Source organism: Apium graveolens, chromosome 9 (genome assembly GCF_009905375.1).
Source record: "Apium graveolens cultivar Ventura chromosome 9, ASM990537v1, whole genome shotgun sequence".
NCBI classification, from domain to species: Eukaryota; Viridiplantae; Streptophyta; class Magnoliopsida; order Apiales; family Apiaceae; genus Apium; species Apium graveolens.
The window spans coordinates 23,456,878-23,472,653 of NC_133655.1; the positions used below are offsets into that span (position 1 = coordinate 23,456,878).

At 36.7% G+C, this 15,776-nt stretch overlaps 1 long non-coding RNA gene across 1 annotated transcript; it reads right to left on the reverse strand.

Moving 5' to 3' along the window:
- Positions 1–235: 235 nt before the first annotated feature.
- Positions 236–2,035, reverse strand: LOC141682673 (uncharacterized). Its single transcript, XR_012559903.1, has 3 exons — positions 1,839–2,035; positions 1,640–1,717; positions 236–777 (listed from the first exon to the last, which is right to left on the reverse strand). It is a non-coding gene; the product is annotated as an uncharacterized LOC141682673 (long non-coding RNA).
- Positions 2,036–15,776: the final 13,741 nt, after the last annotated feature.

Here is a 15,776-nt window from a genome sequence, read left to right on the forward strand (position 1 = left end):
AACATCTCTGTATAAGGTTCAATGAATTGATAAAAACCTTCTATATAAAATATCTCTGAATATGGTTCAATGAATTGATAAAATCTTAAGTACAAAGTATTTCTAATTAAGGTTCAATGAATTAATAAACCTTAAATACAAAATATTTCTGAAATACAAAATATTTTTGAATGAGGTCCAACGAATGGAGACACCTTAATCAAATAATCAAAATAGGGTTTGGTATCCTATAATTGCTCTTTGAATAGTTAAATCTTTATTAAATAACGTGAAATGATTTATAAACTATTCAGTATATTTTTAAATACTTTCTGGATATTTAATAATCCCTTAAGTATCGCTTTATAAAATAATCAATCAAGTAAGGGTGTCCCTTAAATGAATAAACCAATATTTCTCGAAGTTTAAGTCAAAATCTCAATCGTTCGCTTGATATCTATATTACGCGAAAGGTACTTTATTTATGGAAATAGAAATCTTTCGCGTCCGGCTCTCTCCGGAATTAAATCGCTATTAAAATATCTCCAACTCCCATTATCATATATTATATTTGAAATACATTTCAATTTCTCATACTCGTGTAAAACGAAATTTGTTTTCGTAACAATCGCATAATTCGTATGCATTGATATCATAGACAAGCATATATATTTGAAATGTAAATCATGGCATCAATATCACAACAGTATATATATAGCATGGATAGTATGAGATAGGGTTTCAAAAACTTGCCTCGAGTAATCGAAGTGGTATGGTCTCTGGTGTTTGGTTGGCGATCTATAAACAAGAACCAACGGTCTAAGTTAGTACGCGATTAACGTCTCGCTTTTATTAAGCAACTTTCGCAACTACTCAAGTATAACGAATCTTCGATCGTCACATTCTCAACACTTATATTCTCACTTTATAACATGGTCGAGTTTTGAAATCGATCGTTCGCTTTAGAAAGTCCATTTCGAGTTTTAAGCTCGAACGTGAGAAAACGCGCGTTAAAACTAGGTTTTTATGCGTTTCTCGCTTGCGCTCACTTTACCAAAACATTTTTATAAAATCGAAAAATTAATATTTTCTCAAAATTCTTTTTTGTACAGTCTTCTCTACTGTCATATCCATTTTTTATAAGTTTTCCAGAATCTCAGAATTATTTTAAGTCCTTCAAAATCACCATGCAAGTGGACTTAAGTGCAGTTGGCTAATCGCAGAAATGTTTTACACTAAAACGACCATAACTCCTAAACCGTAAATCTCCTCATGATGATCTACACATGTATAGAAACTAAAAAACAATATCTATCTATTCATGGCCAGTGGTTTTCAAATTTTAACCATTTTCATGGCCGAATGTCCTGCAGAAAACAGATCAAGTGCAAGAATGCCCAAACTCAATTTCTACTACTTGATCTTAACACAATCACTACCTATAACCATCATAAACACAAGTACTTCTCAAGATCCACCCACATGAACCTTATATGATCTATCTAGTACCACATACATGGATTACAACTCAACATCTGAAGCCTTTAGCAAGAACATAATCAATACAAACTCAAACAAACACAATCCTTTGGATCTTAACACTACAACAAACATAACTCTTAAATCCAACCATAAAACCTTAAAGGGTTGAAAGTTATACCTTCTTGGACACTAGGAAGGTTAGTTCTAGGATGATTGAGGCTTGGTTTTCTTAGAAAACACTTAGAAGGGCTAGATCCTTAAGAAACAAAACCAAGAAACAAGTTAAAATTTCGGAGTAACCTTTCTGCACCTCATTCAAACATTTTTATAAAATTGAAAACAATTAATTTGAGGCTGAAATTTGTTACGAAGCTTACCCATGATATAGAGAAGCTATGGTAAAAATTTCATGATATTTGAATGAGTATATTTTGAGTTATGAATTTTTCTTTCTCCCTTGCTCAGAAAATCCGAACTGCTGGAATGAAAAATGGGAGAGCTTTAAGTGAGGGAAAAGGGGTTGTTTTCTTTTGTGGCTAAAGTGTGGGAGTGTATAATGAATATATGGGATGTATGCAGCAGATTTGACAATATTTTGGCAAAGGTATTGGTTGGTTTGATTGTGTGGTGAAGTGAGAAAAGGGAGAAGTATGGCTTGTGTACTTGTTTGTCTCCCATCACTATTCAACACTATTCCACTAACTATTCTAGTTAGCTTCTAATCATCTAGTTACACTCCTAACTACTAGTTAGGACTTGGTTATGCATGGCCAACTTGCATGGGATTTAATTTCTCATTCGTTTATTTATCGTAAACGCAATCGTCGTTCCATTCCGATAGTTTCCACGTATAACGACTTGTTTCGTAGAGATTTCTTTTATTGCTTATAATCCTATAACCAATTCAATTCCTTCTCTTGATCATAGAAATACCTTGATATATTATTTATTTCACGTAGTATTCCCGATTCTACGCCATTCTTTACGGATACGAAAACACGTAGTATAATTGTGAATCTTCGAATTTCGTCGGCTTTTACATTCACTTATTTTCCTCGATAAACAAGAATATGATCTCGGATTCTCAAAATTCCACTATTCATTTTATGATGATCCCCATACGTATTACTTAATTAGCTCAAGTTACTATTCACAGAAGTTTTAAAATATTACAAAAATCAGGGTTCTTACAGTCTCCCCCCCTTAAAAGGATTCCGTCCCGGAATCAACTCACAAATAGATGGGGGTACCTTTCTCGCAGGTGGCTCTCTAATTCCCAAGTCGACTCCTCGACCTTGGGATGTCTCAATAAGACTCTGAATAGCTTGACACTCTTGTCCCTGAGTACTTGCTCTTTTCAACCAATGATTTCAACTGGTTGCTCAATGTAGGACATATCTAGTACTTACTCATGTTTCACTATATTCTTGGTATCCGCATTATACTTTCTCAACATTGGCACATGAAAAACACTATGAACCTGTTGAAGGTTTGGAGGTAAAGCCAATTCGTATGCCACAGTTCTATTTGTCACAAAATCTCAAAGGACCCATATATCGGGAACTCAACTTCCCTTTCTTTCCAAATCTCATTAGTCCTTCCCATGGTGACACTTTCAAAAATACCTGGTCACCCACTTCATACTCTCTGTCTTTTCGTGCTAAGTCGGCATATTTACGCTGTTGGTCATCCTCTGATCAACTCAACTATGTCCCTCGTTCTTTACACCAAGTCGGGACCTAGTAACTTTCTTTCACCAACTTCATCCCAGTACAAGGGTGAATGGAACCTTCGACCATACAGCGCCTCATGTGGGGGCATTTCTATACTCGCATGATAACTATGATTGTAGGCAAACTCTATCAAAGATAGGTGTTCATCTCAATAACCTTAAAAATCAATTACAAAATTTTTCAACATGTACTCCAATGTCTGAATGATTCACTCACTTTGTCCATCGGTTTGGGGATGGTATGCAGTACTCACATTCAGTTTGGTTCATAAGCATTCCTGAAAGCTCCTCAAAAAAATCTGGAGTTGAATCGGGGATCTCTGTCAGATACGATAGCTACAGAGACTCCATGTCTTATCACAATTTCCTTGATGTATAGCTCTGCTAATCTATCCACCATGTAGGTTTTCTTGATTGGAAGAAAGTATGCTGACTTGGTCGGTCGATATATAATTACTCATATTGCATCACGGTTAGCCTTAGCTCGGGGAAATCCTACCACAGAATCCATGGCTATTTGTTCCCACTTTCATATCGGAATTCCTAAGGGTTGTAGGAGTCCCCTCGGTCGCTGATATTCCACCTTCACTCTTTAACAGGTCAAACACTTACTGACCCAATTGGCCACGTCTCTTTTCATGTTGGGTCATCAATAATATTCCTTTGGATCTCGGTACATCTTGGTACCTCCAGGATGAATTGAATATCTAGAATTATGTCCTTCGCGTAAAATTTCATCTTTTAATTCTCGAACATTCGGAATCCAAATCCGGTTCGCATACCTCATAATTCCCTTCTCATCTTTCTTACATTTGACTTCTTCTCAGTCAAAGATTCTCACTCTTCATTCATCTTCTCTTCCTGATAATGTCCCATATTTTCTAACAATTCCAGTTCTAATTTGATCTCAATTAGTCCATCAGTCCCTTTACCAGTGACTTCACCTCTATCTCCATCTCCTCGAGTTCTCTCACTAGTTCCTCCGACGTTGTCAACATCTTGAGTATCTCTTTACTACTAAGGGCATCGGCCACCACATTGGCCTTCCCTGGGTGATATAAAATCTCACCGACATAGTATTTCATGAACTCTAACCATCTCCTCTGTCTCCTGTTGAGTTCTTTCTGAGTAAATATATACTTAAGGCTCTTATGGTCAGTGTAGATCTCACAATTTTCTCTGTATGGATATTGTCTCCAATTTTTCAAAGCAAAACTATTGCTGCTAATTCTAATTCATGAGTAGGGTATCTTACTTCATATTCCTTCAGCTGCCATGAGGCATAAGCAACCACTTTCCCATGCTGCATGAGCATGCATCCTAATCCTTTATGTGACGCATCACTATAGATCACAAATCACCCTTTCCATCGGGCAATGCCAGCACGAGGGATATTACCAAACTTCTTTTCAATTCCTGAAAACTTTCCTCACATTTTTCATTCCACACAACCTTTTTCGTTTTGCAAGTAGGCCTAATCAAAGGTCCTGATATCTTAAAGAAATCCCGTACGAACCTCTCATAAAACCAGTTAATTCCCAAAAAGTTCCTACTTCCGTAGGTGTGGTTATTTTTTCTCATTGGAATACTGCCTCAACATTGGTAGGGTCAACTAACACTCCTTCACTGCTCATCAATTGTCCTAAGATCTGAACTTCATTTTGCCAGAATTCGCACCTTGAGAATTTGGCAAACAACTTTTCTCTTCTCAATGCTTCTACCACTATTCTCAGATATTCCGCATGTTCTTCTTCCGTTTTAGAATAGACTAAAATATTATTAATAAAAAAATAATGACGCACACGTCCCAATACTTTTTAAACACTCGATTCACAAAGTCCATGAAAGCTACTGGGGCATTCTTTGGCCCGAACGACGTCACCAAGAACTCATAATGTCCATACCTCGTGCGAAATACGGTATTTGTCCCCTGTTTTAATCTTCAGTTGGTGATATCCCATTCTTAGATCGATTTTCAAAAAATGTACCACTCCTTCAAGTTGGTCAAACGAATCGTCAATTCTAGAGAGAGGGTATCTGTTCTTAATAGTCAGCTTATTCAGTTCCCTATACTCTGTGCACAATCGCATACTACCATCCTTATTTTTGACAAACAACATTGGTGTGCCTCATGGTGACACATTAGGTCTCATCATTCCTTTATTCAATAGTTCTTGCAACTGTGAAGTCAATTCTTTCATTTCAACCGGGGCTAGCCTATATGGGGCTTTTTGAAACTGATGTCGTTCCTTATGCTAATTCGATAGCGAACTCTATCTCTCGGTCAGGTGATAATCCTGAAAGGTCTTTGGAAAACACATCCTCAAACTGGTTAACAACTGGTATGTCACGTACATCGGGGCTTCTCTCTTGGTACCTGCCATGTATGCTAAATACGTTTTGCTATCTTTCCTTAATAATTGCTTTGCTTGAGCAATATTAAAAAATTTCTGGGTCTGACGCTGACCCTTAATCACAATTTTCTTGCCTTTAGGCATTCAGATTTTAACTTTCTTTCCTTTATAATCAATCTGAGCACCATTGCTCGACAACCAATCCATTTTTAAGACCACACCAAATTCTCTCAGCCTGAAAGGAATTAAGTCCAACTTAAAGCCCTTCCCTCCTAGTTCCCACTTGCAGATTAGATGAATCTCATTAATTGGAACAACCTCTCGATTCACTATTTTTATTCGCAATAATTCTCGCGTTGGAATCACATTAATTTTTAACTTGGCCAAAAATCTCGCGATATAAAATACTTAGTTGCTTCAGAATTAAACAGAATATTTGCAGTTACCAAATTGAGTAAAAGGTTACCTGCTATCACGCCCTAGCTGGGTTGGGGCAGTTGCTAGAATAATATCCTAGTTGGTTGCAATTAAAGCACCTCAGTAGCTCTTTTCCCAATTACATACCCCGGGATGTTTCTCCCCACATGACTTATGATCCTGTAGGGGTGACCGAAACTGGTTATGAAACGTAGTCTTATATTGACCACCTCCATGGGCGATACTCTTGCTTACCGGTTCGCTAAAGCTATTTCCGCCAGCTACGGTAGTGGCGAACCTGGTACCCACTGCGGGTTGGGACACCACTCCCCTCTCAGTCCTAATCGGAAACTTCTGTTTATCGCTCTGCCGCCTTGGCTTCTGAACTCCTCTTCTTGCTCTCTTCCTCTTTTTGACTTTGCTCACTCTCTGCCTCTACAATCGAGGCCTTTTTGCACATAGTCTGTTATCTAAAGTAATGACACTCAGTCCTGAATCCATTGTTTCAGCCCTTGCTGAAATCTCCTCGCCTTTTTCTCTTTTGTGTTCACAAACTCCGGCATGAATCTCGACAGTTCAATAAATTTGGCTTTGTACACAGCCACTGACATCTTATCTTACTTAATCTCTAGAAACTTCAACTCCATCTGAGCCTCCATAAACCTGGAAAATACTTTTCCCCATGTGATAATCACATCAGTCTCCAGGGTTCCTTTAGGTTCCCACTAATAATTTGCTTCTCCTTTTAACATATAATTGGTGAACACAGTCTTTTGCGTCTCTTCTATGGGCACTATCTCAAAGCTTTTTTCCATTTCTTTCAGCCAAGCTCTGGCCTTAATAGGTTAGCAGTCCCTTGAAATTTCTGGGGGTTTTAACCACTTAAAGGCCTTAAAGACATTAGTAACTGGAACATGATCCACCTGGGTTGAGGGTGACAATTTAAATTCTCTCGAAGAAGATTCATAATTTGGTCCATGGGGTTTCCTCTCTGGCCTTCCCCCTCGTTAGTATCCATGGTTTCTTCTTCATTATAATACTCTAAGCCGAATTCATTATATTCGACTTCCTCGTGTTCTTGGTTATTTTGGTTTACCAATTCAGCAGGGTTTGCTCTAGTTTCCAAATATGTCGGGGTGGCATCTTGATGCTAATATAAAAGATCACCAATATAACATTATTCACGTCTCTACTCATTATGTTAAAGTCGCTTAATAACTCGCTTTGTCACAAATACATTCTTCATTCCTCTTTAGTTACTCGCAACGTTGTGCCCACGCACCTGATTTGATGCGTTAACAAAAGACGACATCCTGTCGAGAATATACACGTAGCTCCTAGTGACATCCCACTCTTGGAATTCTGCGCCAGACTTATTGGTCTTCTCCTCTAGTAGTTCGGAGCTTGTTGCGTTGATTGCAGGAGCATGAAACTTTTTAAAAATTATTCTGTCGATTCTCGCTTTCCGTGCCGAACCATAATGGCTTAACGGATGAAATGATTTCGTATTATCGCATAGCATTCTCATCTTGGGACACGCTAAAATCTTCCTTATAGGACATAGATTCCTCAATGGTATAGCAAATACCCTTCTTGGTAGAATCGATGTTCGTCATGTATTGAACCCTTATTATCGGAACAATACTTTCAACCAATTCAGGTAACGTAATAACCTTAATAGTAAAAGAATTAAGCATCTTGATTCTTGCCTAATATGTCTCCTCAAGGACACTCTATAAAGAGCTATGAGTGGCAAGACTCGGGTTTTCCAATCAACCCATGGTATTGGGGTATCGTCTTCATCCCGCTTTCTCCGGAGACTTAGCTCCACTTCGATATCAACATTATAAAAGAATCATGTACAATTTTCTCCTTTCCTCATTCTGTCGATCTTAAACGATTCCATCAATTTCCGTATAACACTTCACATAAACACTTCAACATAACTCCTGGTAGTCCATCAACAAACTCTATCGGCTTAACCAATAGACTCTCTTTCGCATATAAATCTTAGAAATCTTTTCTCTGAGTGCTACAACTCATTCTCTTCCCTTAATGTTGGCTTTTCAATCGACTGTTAATAACTCAACCAATGCCTCAACTCTTAAGGCTAAGGTCGCCTTGGGTACTACCGTCGCGACTACTCCATAGTAATCCGACTACGAACTCGATGAGAGTTCTTGTTAACTTTTAGATCCTCAATCTACCCATTTTACTTTTACTGTTTCCAAGACTTATAACCTTTGGCTCTGATACCCCCAAATCCAAGGTCGTGAATTCGGGTCGTTACGATCACTTATTAATTAAATAATTCTCTTTTCACAATATTACTCGACCTTTTATTCAAACTCACATACACACAGGTTATATGCTTGGAAACATTATCAAATAAATCATTTCCACTTATCTACCTGACGGGGCTGGCGCACAAAAAGCCTACGGAACTCACGAGCGTTCCTTACCCGCCTAAGGACAGCAGTCCTGGTCTGATCCATGCTGGTAGTCTGTTGTGATATGATATATAAAAGCAAGGGTGAGCATTAAAGCTCAGCAAGGTATATATCCCCATATTTAAGTATGTAAGGATAAATAAAACCAATAATTATACTTTGTATCTCCAAAGCGTTCTGAAAGTTTATATGCTTATCAAATTTATAATATTCTCAAAATCAACTACAATAGTATATCCAATGAATACTTGTATTCATCTCTTTCTCAAAATCATTTTATACTCGTACTCATTTTATTTCAAAATCTCAAGATGTTACTCGAACCAAGATTCTCATATGGGTGTGATATATATTCGTCAACATCCCAATTTAAAACTCAGCCTTATCGGCAGATTTCACAAATGGATTTGATATATAATCATCAACATCCTTATTTAAACTCAGCCTTATCGGCAGATTTCTCAAATGGATTTGATATATATTCATCAATATCCTTGTTTAAAACTCAGCCTTATCGGCTCTCTATTGTATATTTCACAACAGTTTTTCCAAAATGGAAGAAAGGGACTATACTAGAATAAACCACGTATCGGTGATCAGCCGAATACGAAATTTTCTCTACTAGTAGAAGGAATACAAACCTAGCCACCTTTGGGCTCATCAAGACACTACACGGTGGTTTCCCATTGCCGTGCAAGTCCGAAAGTCAATGGTCACATAGACCATATAACCGTACAATGCGCCACTCCACGCTTGCATAATGCGCCACTCCGCGCTTGGTCACTGCCCGATACCACTCCGTGCCGGGCATGCCACATTCCAGTCCCAAAACAATTATATCTTTTGCTCAAAATCCTTTTTCGAAGGAATAGGTCGTTAAAAGTTGACCTCTAAATAAGATGACTTATTCATCACTTTTAACTCAATTGATCTTTGGGCGTTGTCGGAGTTTTGAATTTAAAATCATTTTCAAATCCCTATTTGTAGTAAGGTGACACATATATTACTCACTTGTTCTTTATTGAACGAGGAAGCAAAACTCTTATGCTTCTAGACTAAGTTCCCTAAGGTTTTGATACGTTTCAAATGATTAATCTCTTTCAAGATTTTTGAATAATTTAGAAAGTACCTTTGGGAACTATGTCTATTTTTAAATAAGTTTTTAGAAGTCCGAAGATATTAAATATCTAAGGTCTCATAATAATTTAAGAGGGATTTAATGAATTGATAAAATCTTATAAATAAAACATCTCTGTATAAGGTTCAATTAATTGATAAAAACCTTCTATATAAAATATCTCTGAATATGGTTCAATGAATTGATAAAATCTTAAGTACAAAGTATTTCTAATTAAGGTTCAATGAATTAATAAACCTTAAATACAAAATATTTCTGAAATACAAAATATTTTTGAATGAGGTCCAACGAATGGAGACACCTTAATCAAATAATCAAAACAGGGTTTGGTATCCTATAATTGCTCTTTGAATAGTTAAATCTTTATTAAATAACGTGAAATGATTTATAAACTATTCAGTATATTTTTAAATACTTTCTGGATATTTAATAATCCCTTAAGTATCGCTTTATAAAATAATCAATCAAGTAAGGGTGTCCCTTAAATGAATAAACCAATATTTCTCGAAGTTTAAGTCAAAATCTCAATCGTTCGCTTGATATCTATATTACGCGAAAGGTACTTTATTTATGGAAATAGAAATCTTTCGCGTCTGGCTCTCTCCGGAATTAAATCGCTATTAAAATATCTCCAACTCCCATTATCATATATTATATTTGAAATACATTTCAATTTCTCATACTCGTGTAAAACAAAATTTGTTTTCGTAACAATCGCATAATTCGTATGCATTGATATCATAGACAAGCATATATATTTGAAATGTAAATCATGGCATCAATATCACAACAGTATATATATAGCATGGATAGTATGAGATAGGGTTTCAAAAACCTGCCTCGAGTAATCGAAGTGGTATGGTCTCTGGTGTTTGGTTGGCGATCTATAAACAAGAACCAACGGTCTAAGTTAGTACGCGATTAACGTCTCGCTTTTATTAAGCAACTTTCGCAACTACTCAAGTATAACGAATCTTCAATCGTCACATTCTCAACACTTATATTCTCACTTTATAACATGGTCGAGTTTTGGAATCGATCGTTCGTTTTAGAAAGTCCATTTCGAGTTTTAAGCTCGAACGTGAGAAAACGCGCGTTAAAACTAGGTTTTTATGCGTTTCTCGCTTGCGCTCACTTTACCAAAACATTTTTATAAAATCGAAAAATTAATATTTTCTCAAAATTCTTTTTGTACAGTCTTCTCTACTGTCATATCCATTTTTTATAAGTTTTCCAGAATCTCAGAATTATTTTAAGTCCTTCAAAATCACCATGCAAGTGGACTTAAGTGCAGTTGGCTAATCGCAGAAATGTTTTACACTAAAACGACCATAACTCCTAAACCGTAAATCTCCTCATGATGATCTACACATGTATAGAAACTAAAAAACAATATCTATCTATTCATGGCCAGTGGTTTTCAAATTTTAACCATTTTCATGGCCGAATGTCCTGCAGAAAACAGATCAAGTGCAAGAATGCCCAAACTCAATTTCTACTACTTGATCTTAACACAATCACTACCTATAACCATCATAAACACAAGTACTTCTCAAGATCCACCCACATGAACCTTATATGCTCTATCTAGTACCACATACATGGATTACAACTCAACATCTCAAGCCTTTAGCAAGAACATAATCAATACAAACTCAAACAAACACAATCCTTTGGATCTTAACACTACAACAAACATAACTCTTAAATCCAACCATAAAACCTTAAAGGGTTGAAAGTTATACCTTCTTGGACACTAGGAAGGTTAGTTCTAGGATGATTGAGGCTTGGTTTTCTTAGAAAACACTTAGAAGGGCTAGATCCTTAAGAAACAAAACCAAGAAACAAGTTAAAATTTCGGAGTAACCTTTCTGCACCTCATTCAAACATTTTTATAAAATTGAAAACAATTAATTTGAGGCTGAAATTTGTTACGAAGCTTACCCATGATATAGAGAAGCTATGGTAAAAATTTCATGATATTTGAATGAGTGTATTTTGAGTTATGAATTTTTCTTTCTCCCTTGCTCAGAAAATCCGAACTGCTGGAATGAAAAATGGGAGAGCTTTAAGTGAGGGAAAAGGGCTTATTTTCTTTTGTGGCTAAAGTGTGGGAGTGTATAATGAATATATGGGATGTATGCAGCAGATTTGACAATATTTTGGCAAAGGTATGGGTTGGTTTGATTGTGTGGTGAAGTGAGAAAAGGGAGAAGTATGGCTTGTGTACTTGTTTGTCTCCCATCACTATTCAACACTATTCCACTAACTATTCTAGTTAGCTTCTAATCATCTAGTTACACTCCTAACTACTAGTTAGGACTTGGTTATGCATGGCCAACTTGCATGGGATTTAATTTCTCATTCGTTTATTTATCGTAAACGCAATCGTCGTTCCATTCCGATAGTTTCCACGTATAACGACTTGTTTCGTAGAGATTTCTTTTATTGCTTATAATCCTATAACCAATTCAATTCCTTCTCTTGATCATAGAAACACCTTGATATATTATTTATTTCACGTAGTATTCCCGGTTCTACGCCATTCTTTACGGATACGAAAACACGTAGTATAATTGTGAATCTTCGAATTTCGTCGGCTTTTACATTCACTTATTTTCCTCGATAAACAAGAATATGATCTCGGATTCTCAAAATTCCACTATTCATTTTATGATGATCCCCATACGTATTACTTAATTAGCTCAAGTTACTATTCACAGAAGTTTTAAAATATTACAAAAATCAGGGTTCTTACAGGTTTTAAGGCGATTCTTTTGCGAGTACCTTACCAACTGCCTAATCCACTTTACATAATTGTTTCATATTCCAATTAGTCATTTAAGGGCCTTAACCAAGGTTTCAAAGTAAGGCGAGGGGTAATGGTTCAGTCGCGAAATGCCGTTACTTAAAACGGTCGTTTCTCCTAAACCGTACATCGGATTTAAGAGAACCACATATCAAAACGAAGCTCGTAACATGAACTATCTAATCATGGCAATGGTCAAAACCTAACAGGGAGTTCTCGGGTCCTGATGTTAAGAGCAAAAACAGTCTAAAGTATATCGAACATTACGACGGCTATGTTTACGCAATTTCCCAAATTTTTACCATTCCAAATCATATCAATCCAACTACCAATCAACAACAACTCAAGATACACATCAATGCTACTGATTTCAGTCATAATAAGCTCAAGGATCTCAATCCAATCATATATTATAACATCTCCAAATTCAACTAAACTACTTAACAATTAAGCTCGAATCATGCTTATCATTCAAATTACTACTCATCCATCCAAACCATCTCCAAACTTCAACATTCAAACTTATTACTAAAGGGTGTGAAGATTTATACCTTTCTTGGAGGGTGGAAAGTTACTAGGAAGCCTTATGGAGCCTCCTACAAGCTTGATCTTTCCAAAGAAATCAAGAACACAAAGTTAGGCTTTGAAGTTTCTAAAAGACCGATTTAAAGAAATATAACAATGAGGGTCTTAATATGCTTATTTGGAAGAGACTTGTGAACAAGAGTTGTAGGCCATCGCAATACCTTTCCAACGAGCTATAGAACACAACATTTGAGTGAGTATTGAAGGAGATATGGCAGTTTGAAGTTGCTGGGTTTGTTTTAGCCGAGAGCTTTCTTCTTGAAATGGGAAAGTCAACTTTCAATTTGTATTTGTGTTATGATATTTGTTGGTTGGTTGCTTCCTTTTGTCTTGGAAATAAATTAATTTTTTACCATGGTGAAAAATGTGTGGCTCACAATCAACCAACCAATCCTTCCCACTTGTCATGCTTAGGTCATCAAGCTTAGGTCATCTTGTTACACTTGTCTTCTTCTTGATGGTGTCATGACATCATCATCCACTAACCTCTTTGATTAACCCCTAATTACTTGGCTAATGACCGCTTATCTGTTATACGGTTTGCTTAACTTTCGTTCTCGTTTATCGTTTGAGGGATCATACCCGAGATCTTATTACTTGGGTTCCCCTAAACCTTTCTCAATATTTTATATTCTTTTTTATGATCCTCTCTTAAAATCCTTGAATTTAAATCATTTTTATCACGTTACCTTATACTCAATTCTTTCCGTATCTGGTGGATTTTCGGGAAAAAAACAAAGTGTCCGGATCCGAATTCTAATGACATTTACATACACTCATTTACTTTATGGAATACTAATACGATCTTAGAATTTCCATAACAGTACTCCTATATAACGTGGTCTGATAATTTTCCTTAATCAGCATTGTCAGCAAAAGTTACTATTCATCCAGGTTTCAAAATTTTCCAAAAATTGGGGTTATTACAGTCCCCTTTCCTTAAAAGGATTCCGTCCCGGAATCAGATAGAAAATGAGTAGGGATACTTTCTTAGCATTGCACTTTCTAACTCTTACGTAATTTTCCCACATTGTGGTTCTTCCATCAAACTCTGACTAGTTTGATAACTTCTCTCCTCAGCACTTTGTCCATTTTTGGATCTATAACCCTTCTTGGTTGCTCAATATAGGTTACGCCTGGTAGCATGTCTATGCGCTCATATGCCCCTATTTGTCTGGCATCCGGATTACACTTCCTTAACATTGATATGTGAAACACGTTATGAACTTGATACAGGTTCGGGGGTAGGGCTAGCTCATATGCTAACTTCCCAATACGTCTTAATATCTCCAAGGGTCCAACAAATCGTGGACTTAGCTTTCCTTTCTTTCTGAACCTCATCAATCCTTTCCAAGGCTTTCCAAGGGGATACCTTTCACAATACTAGGTCCCCTACTTCATACTCCTTTTCCTTTCGTTGTCAATTCAACATACTTTTTATGTCTATCTTGGGCTACTACCAGTCGTCCTCTGATTAGATCTATTATATCCTTGGTCCCTTGGACCACTGCTGGTCCGAACATCTAGCACTCTGCAACTTCATTCTGATACAAGGGAGATTGGCATCTCTTTCTGTATAGGGCCTCGTAAGGCGACATTCCAACACTGTCATATCATCCATCGTCATAAGAAAACTCAATTCGTGCTAAGTGATCATTCTAAACTCTTTCAAGTCTATCGCACAGACTCTCATCATAGCTTCTAGCATAGTTTTTGCTTTTCAATACCCACTATTTTCCTGTTCGTAATTGTTACTATCTTCCGTACCTAATATCATATTGGTTACACTTTTGCTCGCTAGTGTTCTATAACCTTTAAATAAACGCGTCAACCTTAGCATCACGAATGCGTTAGAATCGGAATACCCCTGCACTGATACTACTTCATTTCTAGCGGCTTCCATCTTTGAAAGCTTGATCCATCATATAGAAGTAAAGGAATTTATTGAGAGATCACTATGATCATGAACACTTGTTCTATTGCATAGTTAGTACAGAATGTGGCCAGCCTTTAGTACTTGACAAGCAATTAAACAACATGTGGTATCCTACTACGCTTCTATCACACAGATAGATAGTCATTCGGCAATACCTCCCCTTCTGGAAGGGTTGTTCTTCTCAGCTTATATGAAATGAAAAGAAGAGAAAAGAACGAATTGAAGAGAATTGTATATATGAAAAAAAAATATACTGCCACAAAATATCTGGCTTGGAACCTACCTCTGAACTATAGAGGTTTGTCATAGGAGAACAAAACATATGTGTATATATATCAACATCAAGTATTATCGCATCGCATTTCGCATGCTTAAATATTTTTGTTATTCCGTCCATCATTCTATGGACCCATGCTTTTCCTCGAGCTTATACTCAATCACCTTTGAAACTCCCTCGACATCGAAAATCGAATCTAGAATCTCATTCTAGACATCATCGTTACTAGAATTCTATGCTTGTACTGCAACCTTCCTCGTATAGTAACACGACTCCCTATTGATAAGGAGGAATAAATATTCAATAGGTAAATAATCTACTTAATTAGTCTATTCAATGGTAACTTATACACCACCACGACCCGATTAGTGGTACTCAATCTCAACATCCATTCCAATACAACTCTCACATTTGTAATCCGCTCATTACTCGTAGAATCATTGCTGTATTACTATGGTCCCCCACTGACCTACTGTCGTCATTCGTTTTCCATGAAGTCTTAATAGCTAACCATACGGAGTCCATACATATCGTATCGAATTCTTCTAAGGAGTTAACATAATCACCATTCATAATTCATAAAGAACACTCCAAATTCTGACGTACTTTCATGACAT